At 45.2% G+C, this 16,221-nt stretch overlaps 1 protein-coding gene across 2 annotated transcripts in view; it reads right to left on the bottom strand.

Moving 5' to 3' along the window:
- SLC12A5 (solute carrier family 12 member 5) overlaps positions 1-16,221 on the bottom strand; it is a 140,644-nt gene that overhangs the window by 39,666 nt on the left and 84,757 nt on the right. The gene's annotated exons all lie outside the window — the stretch shown is intronic.

The following is a 16,221-nucleotide window of genomic DNA, read 5'->3' as shown; positions in this document are numbered from 1 at the left end:
TAACATTTTCAGCGACTGATAAAGTACGCCATTCCTGTAGCTTGAGTTAGAGGTGCTTGCTTTCAAAGAATTTACTTATTAAATCACCAGGCAGAAGTGATAACATGGGTTCTCATTAAAGCTCAATTAACTCAAACTGTGAAAAGTGATTAAAAAAATATTGTCAGGCGGAATATTCTCGTGCTCAAATTACATCCTCCTACAGATACTTCTCTCCTAATCAAACGCAAGGCAGGTGGGGTCGACGTAAACCGCAAGATGCTGAGTGTAATGAAGATGGGAACGGAGATTGTATCTCCTTGATAAGTCAAACACCCAGGAAGCCATGTCAGAAGAGGTGGTAATCAGTTACAACAACTTATCTATCACACTGTAATCCTCTTTTAACTTAAATGATATAATTGTAATAAAATGGTTTATGTAGAAGAGTTTTGAAACATTTATGGGCAATTATGTAAAAGACTCAGGGCTAGTGATGAGCTTGGTTGGGTTCAGATTTGGATCTTTGCCAGGAGGCTGTGACCTGTACAGGCCAATCATCTGCAGCCAATGCATTCACCCCCTCCCTTGCTGCTGCACATTACAAGGGGCACGTATATAAGCGGCTGTGAGGCAGGGAATGCCCTGGCCCCAGATGGTTGACCCATACAGGTGACAGATTTCTGGCGGGCTCACACATGTGGGTTCGGATCCTAGTCCCAACACACCCAAGTTCATCACTGCTCAGAACATGGCTAGAGCAAACAGTGGCTAAAATGGGTCTTCTAACCCTTGAAAATGTATGTAAAACTTAAGGCCTCATGCACATGGGCCTCCTGCATTTATGCAGGGGAAATTGATCTGAGAAGTGCAAACAAACTTTATACCCAGACTTTTTTTCCCGTGTCTAGATCAGGGTTTCTTAACCAGGGTTCCTCCAGAGGCTGCTAGAGGGTCCTTGAGCAATGAGGAATTTCTGCCTCTTAGATAAGTTCCCACTGACACCATTGATCTTTTTAGCTATCTATACACAGTAGGGGGTAATTCTTCCCAACAAGTGTAAAGCCTTGTACACACTATGAGTTTTTTTCTAATCAACCCAGCGGGTTGAACGAAAAAAAAAATGTCAGCTCTGATCTGAGCTGCTGTACAAACCATCCAAGTACAGCAATCTCCCTGTCGAGCTGTTGTTTTCTATCAGGGGGAAGACCCCCGCTGCCAAAACACTCCGGTCAGCGCTCAGAGCCATTGGCTGCTGGTTTTCCAGCATTCTCATCCGACAGAAGCCGGTCGTTTGGACCGGCTGCCATAAACACGGGCCAAATGTTGTCTAGTTCAATAAAAACTGGCTGACATTTGGCCCGTGTGTATGGCAGCTGGTCCAACAGAAGCCAGCCGTTTGGCCTGTACATATGGGGCTTTAGGAGCATTCTGCCCACTGACCATCACAAACATCAACAGAGTTGTAGATATAGTAATTTTTAGCAGGGGCACCCTGAGACCGGAAAGTTATTTCAAGGGTTCCTCTGTATTAAAAAGGTTGAGAAAGGCTGGTCTAGATGAATGTGAGTTTGCATGCATTTAGCTTCAGAAAACCAGGCTATTTGGCCCTTTGATGCAAACAACTTTAAATTGTGTAAATGCAGCCAAACGTCTAGATATGAATTCAGCCATAGCAAAGCATTGCATGTTATTACATTACATTATTATACATTACATTTCCATATGCAATTAGAAATGAGATCCAAACACATCTGGGATGCATGTATTTGGACACCAGTGTGCATGGAGCCTAACAATGTTCTTCTGTTATGGGCTCCCTTTTTGTCTATTAAATAAACCATTGAAAGCATTTTGTTATATCTGTTTGATAAATGCAAAAATTATACCTTTTGATCCTGCCAGAAATCTTGCAAGCGCATAGCCTCCTATGCATGCTACCACTGCAGCACTGTTATAAGTTAGCATTGTCCCTAATTCTCTCTGTGGACTACATATCACCTCCTCAATGTTATGGAGGAGAGGTGGAGTAATTCTGTAGTCCTTCCTAGGGTGCCAACACTGCTCCTCCATAAATGCAGCATGGAGTTGTCACTCTAGGACAGGGAGCAAGATTGGCAGGTTAAAATAAAAACCTGAAAAAATCTTAATGCAGCCATTACATCTAAGTACTTGTAAGCTGCAATATATTACATTTTTGTTTACAGGTTTAGAAGCACTCTCAAACAATAAAATAAAATGAACACCTTCAATACTGGTGCATCATTTTACCTAACTTCCAACAAGAGATGCTTAGCCTGATGTCCTAGGTTCAGGATATAATCTAGATCAGCGTGGCCGGTCCATAAGGGGAGCAGGGGCGCCGGCCCCTAATTTCCATGTGGGGCGCCGGATGCATAGATTTCTACAAGGTTTTCTTTTCTTTTTTGAAGTACACAATTAGAGCCTGAGGCTCTAATTGGCTTCAAATAGGTTGAGCTCTGCACCCTGAGCCCACCCAACATTGGCTACTGTCTTCCAGCCAATCATGACAGGAAGTGGGTCCTAAGACTGGAATGGCTGGGAGGGGAAGTGACCGGATTGGCCAGGATAAGAAGCCAGGGAAGCCGCTGATGCCACCCGCGACCTGAATGGAGTAAGTGTGGGGCTGGCGGACTGGTGAGTGGGTGCGGTGGGGGGCTTGTTTGCTGCCCCCTCCAAAAATGGAGCACCAGCCACCATGGATGCAGATAGTGCTAATAAAACGAAAGATTTTAGGGAACTTTTGGCAGTGAAACATTTCCAAACTTGAAGAGTAAATCCATGAGTAGCAGCCGCTAAATCTACATTTATGCTGTGCAAATGGGCCAAAAAATGAATGTTATTAGGCTATTTCCTGTGCCGGTTGACTGTTTTTTGTTGATTTAAAATGAAAAATACTACATTTTGGCCACGAGATGGCATTAAAGTATTTGTTAACCCATTTTTATAAGTCTCTGCCAGCCCCTCTATTAGAGGCTGGCATAGCACACTATGCAAGTTGTTTTAAAAAACGAGGCTTGTAAATACCGATTTTGAGATGTCTTCAGGCCGGCCACATGACTTTACAGCTCTGATGGATGTCTTCTGCGGGGGGGGGAGGAAAGATCTCCTTCTGACGTCAGCTGGGGAGATCACTTGGCCACTCGTCTCCTACTGTAGAAGCTCTGTCTCGTAGCTGTAAAGCGGCCACGATTCACATGACCGGCGTGAAGACAGCTCAAAGTCGGTATTTACAATGCTCGTTTTTTAAAACAACTTACATAGTGTGCTATGCCAGCCTCTAATAGAGGGGCTGACAGTGACAATTTTACAATTTTTTTTTCAATAATAGCACTGGATGGAGACAGACACAGAGAGGGATCTGACAGGCAGGGAGGAGGGGGTGAGGGGGAGAGAGAAGAGCAGGAGGGGACAGCAGTGTATGATGCAGGGATGCACTCTGACCACGGTGGTCAGGGCTCAGCAGCCCTGATTTTTGTGGTCAGCACAGAGAGGGGATACATGAAGTGGCAAGTTCAGGGAGTTTTTTTTTTACAGTTTAGAGGGGGGCAGATTACACAGCACAGTGCTTGGGTAATCTGCTTTAAGGGGCCAGGATCTGTACTCTGTACTTTAAGTTCCATAGGAATTTTCTATGATACCCTGGGATTTTTCTATGATACTTAGCTCCTCTCTCTGATGCCCCTGAATGTTGCATGTAAATATGTGCAAAAAACACTCACATGTACATAGCCACATTAAATAACATGCAGCTGCGTACATGAACATATGCAAGCCAGGAGAACTATAAAACTGTAATGACCCTTTTAAACAGGGGTGGTAAAACAGCGTTTGAGCCAAGAACCTACCGAAAAGATAACATACAGCCGGAGGGGACTATATATATATGCTGAGTTAAATTTTCCATGGCTGCTAGGGAATAATTCTGTCACTGATGCCAACAATGAGATACTATTCTGCTCATGACACTAACGATAGGGCAGTATTCTTCCCAATGACATCAAAGTAAGGCACTATTCCTCCCAATGACACTAAAGATGAAGAATTGTTTACTCCCATGATGCCAAGAATTTTTTTTACTCCCACTGGCCACAATCCGGCCCTCCTACAGTTTGAAGGACAGTAAACTGGACCTTTATTTGGAAAGTCTGGAGACTCCTATGCTACAGAATGATTGCGTGTTACTGCTTCTTCCCACAATTCAAGTCGAGTTGGCCAATTCACTGAAAACAATGCCTTCCCTGTGCGGCTGATATCTTATTTTAATAGTTATTGAGAGAGAAGTAGCAATTGAACTAAGTCAAGATCTCCTTCCAGTAGCAAGCTCGACATTCAAAACAATAAATTGGAGGAAGAAGCTTGTAAAAATGTGAACGTTTTGTCAAGTTACTTCAAGATAAAAACTGCAATAATACCTAAAAAAAAAAAAGTTTGCTGAAAATAAACGTTATTTTCAAGTAGACATTAAAGTAAAAAAGGTGTAGGCCCAGTAGAGGAACTTGCGGAAATCACATTGCTGGAGCACGGGTGAGTATTTGTGGACTTCAGTATCACTGAATCTTGCTGGGATATCACACATTCCAATAAGTACTCAAATGGTACCATTTTTTCAAATATGGTTGTAGCCGGGCATGGAATATAATTCAGTTTTCATAAACTGGTTTATGTAGTTATGTTTAAAATACCAATCCTAGATGACTGTTTAATGCACTATTTTGCCAAAAGTATAGGGACACCTGCCTTTACACGCACATGAACTTTAATGGCATCCCAGTCTTTGTCCATAAAGTTCAATATTGAGTTGGTCCACCCCTTGCAGCTATAACAGCTTCAACTCTTCTGGGAAGCCCAAGGTTTAGGTGTGTGTTTATGGGAATGTTTATTCCAGAAGAGCATTTGTGAAGTCAGGCACTTATATCGAAAAAGAAGACCTGGCTCACAGTCTCCTAATTCATCTCAAAGGTGTCCTATCTGGTTGAGGTCAGGATTCTGTGCAGGCCAGTCAAGTTCCTCCACCTCAAACTCGCTCATCCATGTCTTTATGGACCTTGCTTTGTACACTGGTCTGCAGTCATGTTGGAACAGGAAGAGGCCATCCCCAAACTGTTTCCACAAAGTTGGGAGCATGAAATTGTCCAAAATGTCTTGGTATGCTGAAACCTTAATGCCCCGTACACACGAGAGGACTTATGTCCGACAGACTTCCAAAGGAGTTCCGCCGGAATTCCGCCGGAGTTCTGACAGACTTTTCGGCCGAACGGACTTGGCCACACACGATCACACTAAACTCCGACGGATTCGAACGTGATGACGTACGACCCGACTCGAATAAGGAAGTTCATAGCCAGTAGCCAATAGCTGCCCTAGCGTCGGTTTTAGTCCGTCGGAGTAGCATACACACGAGCGGATTTTTCGAAGGGGACCGGGTCCGGCGGAGTTCCGTCGGGAAAATTTGAAGCATGCTTCATTTCTAAAGTCCGTCAGACTTTTGCGAAGCTAAAGTCCGTTGCAGCCCACACACGATCGGATAGTCTGACGGACTCGGTCTGACGGACTTTGGATGTTGAAAAGTCCGCTCGTGTGTACGGGGCATAAGAGTTCCCTTCACTGGAACTAAGGGGCCAAGCCTAACCCCTGAAAAACAACCCCACACCATAATCCCCCCCTCCATCAAATGATTTGGAGGGGTGGCCCAATATTTTTGGCAATATAGTGTGGATGAGTGAGTTTGGGGTGGAGGAACTTGACTGGCCTGCACCTCAACTCAATAGAATACTTTTGGGATGAAATAGAGCAGAGACTGCGAGCCAGGCCTTCTCATCCAACATCAGTGCCTGACCTCACAAATGAGCTCCTGGAAGAATGGTTAAACATTCCCATAAACACACTCCTAAATCTTGTGACAGCCTTCCCAGAAGGTTTGCAGCTGTAATAACTGCAAAGGATGGGCCAGCTCAATATTGAACCTTACAGACTAAGAATGGGATGCTATTAAAGTTCATGAGCGTGAAAAGGCAGGTGTCCCAATACTTTTGGCATTATAGTGTAGTTGTATCAGATTATCTGAACAGGAGATATCCAGTTGCAAGCAATGAACAAGGAGCGTATCTTCAAACATAGAGATGACGGCATGGAGGAAAACTGTTAACTGGCATTTTGACACCTCCATTGTAACCTATAACAGTACCTAACAGAACAAAAGGTGACATAGCAAAGTTGCATAAGTGTTACATAGCTACATTTATATTCAATGAAACTTCACACAGCTGTGAATGTTAAAATAGATGTAAGGACAATGCAGGGCTTTTTTTCATCAAGAACATGGGGGAATGCAGTTCCGGCACCTTAAGCACTAAATGTATATAATAGCAAGGGGTACTGGGGTATGCTGGAGGGTCTATTGATGCTGGCAGGAATCTATTTTTGTGTGTGGTCTATTGTTGCTGAGGGGGTCAATTGTTGAGGGAGAGGTCTATTGTTGGTGGCTTCTGGAGGGTCTATTGTTGCTGGCTAAAGGGAAATCTGTTGATGTTGCTGGGGGTCTATTGTTGCTGGGGTGGTATTTTGTAATGGGCGGTCCATTGTTGCTGGGGGGGGGGGAATAATGTTGTGTAGGAGATCTACTGTTGCTGGAGTGGGTCTACTGTTGCTGAGGGGTATCTATTACTGCTGGGGGGTCTATTGTTGCTGGGGTGGGGTCTAATGTTGCTGGCTGCAGAGGATCTATTTTAGTGCTTTTTTTGTTATCATTCACAAATCCCATAGAAATTATTTAGCACCACAAAATGATAGTTGGTTCTGTACTCTTTAAGAGCCGTTACAGGGAGGTGAGTAGGGGGCGGGGACAAGGAGTGACTCAGAAGGGGGGAGGTCCTGCACTCCTTTGAAACGCGTCAGCCAGCAGTGATCCTGATGTCCTCATCTTTACCATCTGGTGATTGTCGATTTAAGACTGTTCGCCACAAATTGGTTGGTTTTAATTTTATTTTTAAATTTTTAATTTTTAAGTAATTTTTCTTCACGTTAGTGAATATAATATTTAATTCATTTATATTATTAAATTTGATTAGGATAATGCACAAGGCCAGTGCGCCCTCTTTTCTTTTTTTAGGATATCCCCTATCCTGGAGGGCAGCAAGGCCTGAGAAACTATCACTTGAACAATAGATCACCCAGACATCACACTTATGTGCAAGAGTATTTGTTTGCTGTAAGCAATTTTAGTACAGGAGCATGCGCAGACAAAGTTAAATAAAATGGTGTTTACATTAAGATTTACCAGTAACTATATGCAGGAAATATAAGAGCAGTGCGGAGGTGATGGTGTTGTCTTTTTACTTTAAAGTGGTTGTATACTCAAATTTTTAACTTTTACCTACAGGAAAGCCTATAATAAGGCTTACCTGTAGGTAAAAAAAATATCTCCTAAACCTGAACGGTTTAGGAGATATTCCCCTCGGTATGCGCCGCTGACTGCAGCGGCGCATGCGCACAAGGGGATTCTCGGCCTGAAAATCCGGCAGTGGCCGGCCGGCCGGAATGAAATCTCCCGCGCGCATGCGCGGGAGTGACGATATCGCGGCTCCGGCCACTCGCAGCGCCGGAGCCGCGATACCCGGAAGAAACGCCGAGGGAGCATGTCAGCTCCCTCGGCGTGGATCGGGCCAGATGTCGGGGGCCTCGTTCTAAGGTAAGTATTTCATAATGAGCTAGTATGCGGTGCATACTAGCTCATTATGCCTTTTGCTTTGCAGGTTTAAAAAAAATAAATAAATAAAATTGCGGGTTAACTACCGCTTTAATAGCAACACTTTCCCATAGGGGTCTATTTATAAAAGAGTTGTTGCACAAATGTCCGAAGCATTTATGCAAGCTGAATGAAAAGTCACCGTATTTTTTCTAAGAGATGAATTCCTTTTATCATCAACTCCATCTAGTGACCAAAATGCAGTATAGTTCTTCCATTGCAGTATTTCAGAAAATGTAACCTGCATTTTGGCCACTAGATGGAGCTGACAATCCATACATTATTCTATTAAAAAAAATAAAAAATATAAGGCAACATTTTAATTCAGTTTGATATCTTTTATAGTTTTATAGATAGATCCCATAATGTAACTTATAACTTTGTTAGATTTAGTATGTAATTGTAGCATTCCTTGTGAAAAACTTTAGACAGCGTAAAAAAAAGTTAAAAAAAATTAAAACTGCGAACGCACACGTCGTTCTGGTGCGCATATGTAAACGGCGATCACACCATACATGTGAGGTATCATGGTGAACATCAGAGCGAGAGCAATAGTTCTAGCCCCAGACTTCCTGTGTAACTGTAAACTGGTAGCCTGCAAAGACATTTAAACCGTTGCATATAGAGATATTTAGGGAACGTAGTTTGGTGCCGTTCCACAATGCAATTTTAAAGTGTTATACGTTAGGTATCTATTTACCCGGCATAACATCATCTTTTAGATTTTACAAAAAAATGGGTATTATATTGTGTTTGTGTGCACTAAAATTCATTAAAGTGTATTTTTTATTTAAAAAATTGTGTTTAAGAGTGGAAAATTGTATACTTACCTAATGATAATTTTCCTTTCCTGATACATAAGCATGACAGCATATATGTATGGGTACAGGCTCCACCCCCTGCCCAATCACAGGACTGGCTATACTATGTAAATGAGCCACTTCCCTCAAGGTGGCATTCGCATAACTACCCAATGCTAAGCCCCTAGGGGTGGACCTGTATGCTGTCATGCTTATGTATCAGGAAAGAAAAATTACCATCAGGTAAGTATACAATGTTCCGTTTTCCTGACACAAGCATGACAGCATACACGTAATGGGATGTAGCACGCCACAAACCACAAGGGAGGGTAATGCTGAAGTATTTTATTAGTCATTAGCTCTGGCTAACACAGAACGACCAAGCTCCACTGTAGTCAAGGCCGCTGGATCTACCTTATAATGAGCCAAAAATGTGCGGTACGTAGACCACGTCGCAGCTCTGCATATCACTTCTGAGGATACTCCCCTAAATTCTGCCCATGAACCTGCCAGACTTCTCATTGAGTTGCTCTCACACCCATCAGAGATTCCAGACCTTTCGCTAAGTAAGCGCTCTTAAAGTGGTTGTAAACCCTTACAGACCACTTTTACCTACAGGTAAGCCTAGATTAAGGCTTACCTGTAGGTGCAAGAAATATCTCCTAAACCTACACGGTTTAGAAGATATTTGCAAAAGACAGGCACTGATGTCTGCGGCGCATGCGCCGTAGACAGCAGCGCGCAGGCGCACTGAGCGCGCCGCTGCTAACGGCGATCATACTGTTAGTAGTGGCTCCCGCACGCATGCGTGGGTGTGACATCATCATGGCTCCGGTCAATCACAGTGCCGGAGCCACGATACCTGGAAGGAAGATGGACGCTTCGTGGAAGAGGGGACAGCGGTGACATCACTGGCTCCTGTATCAGGTAAGTGACACATAATGGGCTACTATGCAATGCATAGTAGCCCATTATGCTTTACCTTTGCAGGGAAACAAAGAGGAAGTAAAACACATCAGGGTTTACTTCCTCTTTAATGGTTTTGAGCAGCCACAAAGCCAGCGTTCTGGTAGATGCTGCCAGCCCTTTTCCCACACCCCCTGGGATGACAAACAAATTCCAGTCTTCCTTAAGGAGGCTGTCTTCTGTAGATATAGTTTAAAGATAGAGCCAACATCCAACTCACAAGTCAGAGTAGTTAAGTCATTTTCCATTGTTGATAGGATGATATCCTTCTTCCAATGGAATGGCTTATTCACTTGAGGACGATGCTGAGGGAGAGTACTTAATACCAACCTGTCCGGAAAGTGACAACAATAAGGAGGCTTATGGGCCTAGAGCTTGCATATCTGATATCCTTCTTCCCGATGGCCATGAGAAACACTGCTTTCAATGTTATATTCCATAATGAAGATGACTGGTCAACCAGAAAGGGTGATTGAGACTTGAACTCTGAGCGTGTGTCTACATGCAGGCTCATATCCAGACCTGTCTGGAGAAAGTCTAAGCCCTCGTACACACGGTTGGACATTCCGACGGAAAATGTCCGATCGGACCGTGTTGTTGGATAATCCAACCGTGTGTGGGCTACATCGCACTGTTTCCGTCGGAATATCAGACCGACAAAGTTTTAGAGCTGGGCTATAAAATTTTCCGACAACATGATCCGATCGGACTTTGTCCGATCGTTTGTAGAGAATTTCCGATCGGACAAAGTCCCACGCATGCTCAGATCAAATTCTTAGACCTAAGCTATTTGCTACTAGCCTGAACGTAGTCCCGTCATAACTAAATAACGTCATCACATTCTGAACGATCAGATTTTCCGACAACTTTGTCTGACCGTGTATATGCAACACCAGTTTCAGACAAAAATCAGACGGATTTTGTTGTCGGAATGTCCGACCGTGTGTACAAGGGCTAAGACTTGTGACTCTGGTGGTGATAGAAAATCGAAAGCCTTGGGATTCAGCAAAGGTGAATAAGTATTGTTTGTTATAGTGGCTCTTGCCTTTAGCAAAGTCTCGATGACTGAGGCTGGACAACTTGCTTTATTTAATCTTTGCTTCTTAATCTTCAAGCCACTAAATGGAACTTGGCTAAATCTATATGGATTACATGACCCTGTTGAAGAAGGTCCGGCACATTTGGAAGTAGAATTTGGGGTTCCAGCAGAGGGGACTGCAGCAATAGAAACCACAGCCTGTGAGGCCAAAAGGGAATGATAGCTATCACTACCCCTGTATGCTTGTGTATTCTATGTCGCAGACCCATTCGGAGCTGAGTGCATCCACTGCCTACGCTTCTGGAAACGTTACTCTTGTAACGAAGCATTTGCACTTGTTGTTGACTGGAGATACCATTAAATGGAGGTCAGGGTGACCCCACTGACTGCAGATCTTGTGAAAGACTGACTTGCTCAAAGATCATTTGTTGTTGTCCATAGGCTGGAATATACATGGCTGTAGGTCTCACAAATTCTGCTGGGCCCAAATAATAATGGGCGAGACTTCCATTATGAGTGTTCGGCTCCGTGTTCTACTTTGGCGAAACACATTTTTGACTGCTGTCTTGTTGTCCATGTGAAGTACCACCTTGGCTTCCCTGATTTGATCCCGGAATGCTTTCAAGGCCATAAAGTCTGCTTTCAGCTCAATTACATTGGAGACTTCTCTCCGTCTGTTTTTCCATCGACCCTGGGCTAGGAGCCCATTCAGATGCGCTCTCCAGCCTACAGCTGACGCATCTAACGTGATCAGCATTGGTGAACCCGGATTCAGTTGGTGGAAATTTGACAAGCTCAATGGCATCAGCCACCAACTGGGAGATTGCTTCATCGGACAGGGGGTGGAGCCTGTACCCATACATGTATGCTGCCATGCTTATATCAAGAAAAACCACTGCGAAAATACTGCGTGACATAAAAAATTGCAACACCCACTATTTTATTCTCAAGGGCATCTGCTTAAAAACCTTTATAATGTTTCCAGGTTCTAAGTAATTTTCTAGCAAAATAAATCATGACTTTTACATGTAGGGGAAAAGTGTCAGAATAGGCCTGGGAAGCAGGTGGTTAAAGCATGTGTTGATAGCATTTTTATACAATTTTGCTGATTTCAATGGGAAACATATTAAAGTGACACTAATGGAATTTTTTTTTTTAAACAACAAACATGTCATACTTAGCTCGGAAATGGAGGATTGGGGCTGCTCTGTGCAAAACCATTGCACAGAGCAGCCCCAATCCTCCTCTTCTCAGGCCCCCTATCTGCACTCTGGGCTTCTCCCCCCTGCTAAGTGCCCCCATAGCAAGCCCCAAGCCGGCTCTCTATGTCTATAAGACACATGGAGTGTGGCTCGGCCCTGCCCCCTGCTCCCTCCTCACAGGCTGTGAATGACAGATGTGGGAGCCAATGGCTATTGCTGCTGTGTCTGAGCCAGTGAGACGGGAGAGCGGGGGGAGAGCAGCTGTGATCAAGTTTAGGGAAGCTTTGAGATCAAGCTTAGGTATGTATTGGGTGGGGGTGGGGGGTAACTGGAAGGGGAGCAGCACATAGAAGGCTTTTTACCTTCATGCTTGGAAAGCATGAAGGTAAAAAAACAAAACAAAAAAAACTTCAGCCTTTAGAAAAACTTTAAGGCAAAATGCAAAGGTATAAATCCAACGTTAGACAACTGTCACCAGAAGTGGTATCCCCATTGAGGTTTCCCCTTTACCTCCTGTTCCTAAGGCTGGCCATACGTTATACAATCGTCTTGTACAATTCTCCTTTAGATTTGCCAAAACTATATAATATGAGGTCAGACCTAAACACTTTCAATTTGTATGCAATCAGGCAGGCCCTTGCACTACATAGTTGAAGGTTAATCTAAAGAAAATTGAACAAGAAAATTGTACAATGTGTGGCCAGCTTAGGACAACTCAAAATGTTTGGTTTTCCTGTCACTTGTGCACTGGATACATGGTCAGCAGGACCAATAGTGGGAATAAATCTGAGAGAAAACAAAACCTGACAGAGGCTCCAGACCCTTCCATATTCTATTCAAAACATCACACTGTAGAGAACTTTATAACTTATGCTTATCATGTGCAACAATAATATAGTACAAATGCCTGATTGTATAAAGATTGAACCCGATAATTACTAGGCAAGCCTGTGGCCAATCATAGCTCAGGCTGTGTAGTACACTCCCCACACTATATAAGGCCGCCAGCGCGGCGGCCTTGTGTAGTGTGTTGGCGTCTGAAGCAGTTAGTGGGTGTTCTGTGTACCTTCAACACAGTACACACCGATCGTTATCGGCCGATTTTCGATCTTGCTGTTGTGTAGTGGTTGTTGTCTGCGTGCCCTGACCGCAGTATACACCGCTATATTCACCTCACCTATATAGCTAGTGATCTATCTTTTATAATAGAGCTTGCAGTCAGTAGTATTAGGAGCTTGTGCGTGCTGTCTGTGTGCTCTGTACCCAGTACACACCGCTATATCCACCTACATAGCTCTTCTCTATTTGAGCCCACTTGCCATCTGCAGGAGTTATTGGAAGTTGTGTGTGCCTCCAGCACAGCACAGTATACATCTGTATATACCCCTTTATCTCTGGTGTTCTATAATAAAGGCATCTGCAGGAGTTAGTGGGTGTTTTGTGCCTCCAGCACAATATACACCTGTATCTACCCTTTATTGCTGTTCTCTAATAGAGCCATCTGCAGGGCTTAGTGGGTGTTGTGGGACTCCATTACAGTATACCCCTTTATCTCTGGTGTTCTATAATAAAGGCATCTGCAGGAGTTAGTGGGTGTTGTGTGCCTCCAGCACAATATACACTACCCAGCTGCTGTTTTACCCAACTCCCTTCAGGCCATTACCATGTCTGGAAGGCCAGCAAGGAGAGGCAGACAGGCGCGAGCCGATAAAAGAGGGCAAGCAGGCTCTGTGTCTAGAGACAACAGTGCTGGTCGTGGACGCGGTGCATTGTCATCAGCACATGTCCATGGGACACGCTTGTCCTTCTTTTCGGCAGCTGGACATGTTGAACCGCAACATGCCAATGACTTGGTAGAGTGGATGACCAAGCCCTCTTCATCCTCCTCATCCTCTCTCACCCAGTCTCAGGGTACTAGCAAAGCAGCTGCCAACGCATAGTCTTCCCTCGTCTCAATGTCATCATCAGTGACTCCTTCCCTAGACCCACCACGTCCTCCTGAGGAGTCTCCAGAACTCTTTGAGCACAGTGTTGGGTACATGCTCCAGGAGGATGCCCAGTGTTTTGTAGGCTCTGATGATGACACTCAGCTAGAGGAAGGCAGTAGCGTGAATGCAGAGAGAGGGGATGCTCAAGAAGGACAGCAATCTGGCAGTCATGTTCCACAAGCTGCAGCATATTGCCATGTTTGCTACAGCGATGAAGAGGGAGGGAATGATGAGGGCACTGACTCCACGTGGGTGCCTGGTAGGAGAGAGGAGGAGGAGGAGGAGGCACATGTCCAACAAGGCAGGATGCCCTCCGGGGGCCAGCTTAGGGGCAGCACACTGACTGAATCACACCGCAGAGCTCCGCCTGTGCAGGGCGCTGCCTCTGCGCGTTATTCTAAAAGTTCTTTGGTGTGGGCCTTTTTTGAGATGAGTGCATCAGATCGCACCGCTGCTATCTGCAACATATGTCACAAGCGTATCTCGCATGGCGAAAAAATCAGCCGCTTGGGCACCACATGCTTGACCAGACATATGTTGACCTGCCATGCAGCTCGTTGGCAAGCGTACCTCAAAGACCCACACCAATGAACAAAGCGGACCTCTCCTTGCTCCTCATCAGCTGGCATCTCCAACGCCACTAGACCTTCAGTCCTCTCTGAAACCTGCTCTGAGAGGAATGAAGGTGTAGAATTAGGTGTGTCACAGCCAAGTGTTTCCGGGCACTCTGCTAGCAGTACACCCACGTCCGATTATAGCAGGCAAATGTCCCTGCCCCAGCTGCTGGACCGGCAAAAGAAGTTCACTCCCAGCCATCCACATGCCCAGCGGTTGAATGCTAGTTTGGCTAAATTGCTAGCACTTCAACTGCTGCCTTTTCAGTTGGTAGACTCGGCCCCCTTCCGTGAGTTTGTACAATGTACGGTTCCTCAGTGGCAGGTCCCCAAACGACACTTTTTCTCACGGAAGGCGATTCCGGCTCTCTACCGGCATGTGGAAGGCAATGTCCTTGCCTCGCTGGACAGGGCGGTCAGCGGTAAGGTGCATATTACCGCTGACTCATGGTCCAGCAGGCATGGACAGGGACGTTACCTGTCTTTCACGGCCCATTGGGTCACTCTTCTGGCAGCTGGGAAGGATGCAGGACAAGGTGCAGTAGTGTTGGAGGTTGTTCCGCCACCACGCCTCCAAAATGCTACTATTGGTTGTGACACACCTCTCTCCTCCACCCCCTCCTCTTCTTCTTCCTCCATGGCCTCTTCCAGTGCTCTGTCCTCAGAACCAGCGGTGCTCCGTAGGCGTTCCAGGGGCTATGCAAGTACGCAGGCAAAACGATGCCATGCCGTGCTTGCACTGGTTTGTTTGGAGGACAGGAGCCACACTGGGGCGGATGTTTTGTCAGCTCTGCAGGGGCAGGCCGAGAGGTGGTTGACGCCACGCCAGCTTAAGCCAGGCATGGTGGTTTGTGACAATGGCACCAACCTCCTCTCCGCCCTCCGACAGGGACAACTGACCCATGTGCCCTGTGTAGCTCACGTCCTTAACCTGGTGGTGCAGCGGTTCTTGGGCAGGTACCCCGGCTGCTGGTGGCTTTGTTACCGATCACAGGGTGTGCCTGTCCACCGAATCAGTTGATCGACTGACCTTCATCAAGATGAATCAGTCTTGGATCACCCACAGCTACCAAGCATCTGAAGCTGATGTAACCGAATAATTTTTTTTGAAATATCACATCCCTTCAAGACTGCCTATGCTGATGCTGAGTGACTGTCCTGTTATGTTGATTGTCTATCCTCTTCCTCCTCCGCTGATATGTTGGAAGAACATTTCTGGTTCTGGGTGATGCCATCAGCCCAATTTTTCTGCCCCTGTTTAACAGGGGCGTTTAATTACCATTTTTGATGCAATGCTTTGCAGCAGGGCTAATTCCTGCAATAAAACTAGAGTATATGGGAGAGGTTGCAGTGTGGTGGCACCAGCACCAGTGCCTAAGGCCCAATTTTTCTGCCCCTGTTTAACAGGGACATGTAATAACAATTCTTGATATAATATTTCACAGGAGGGCCCGTTCCTGTGCCCACCCAGAGTAACTGTGAGGACTTATAGTGTTGTGGCACCAGCACCACAACCACCAAAGGTCAATTTTTCTACCACTGTTCAACAATGGCATGTAATTACAATTCTTGATATAATCGTTCACAGCAGGGCGCTCCAGCGCCCACCAAGAGTCACTTTGAGGGCTTACAATGTTGTGGCAAAACCAACACCTTGTTCCGCCATTTCTGCAGAGCATATAGGGCAGGCCCCTACTTTCAAACATCTAACTTACAAACATCTCTACTTGTAGTTGATGTAACCGAATAATTTTTTTTGAAATATCACATCCCTTCAAGACTGCCTATGCTGATGCTGAGTGACTGTCCTGTTATGTTGATTGTCTATCCTCTTCCTCCTCCGCTGATATGTTGGAAGAACATTT

Source organism: Lithobates pipiens, unplaced genomic scaffold (genome assembly GCF_037356315.1).
Source record: "Lithobates pipiens isolate NorthernLeopardFrog02 unplaced genomic scaffold, aLitPip1_a1.2 Scaffold_28, whole genome shotgun sequence".
Taxonomy (NCBI): domain Eukaryota; kingdom Metazoa; phylum Chordata; class Amphibia; order Anura; family Ranidae; genus Lithobates; species Lithobates pipiens.
The sequence above is the reverse complement of the archived record's forward strand: the minus strand, read 5'-3'. Positions and strand labels throughout refer to the sequence as shown.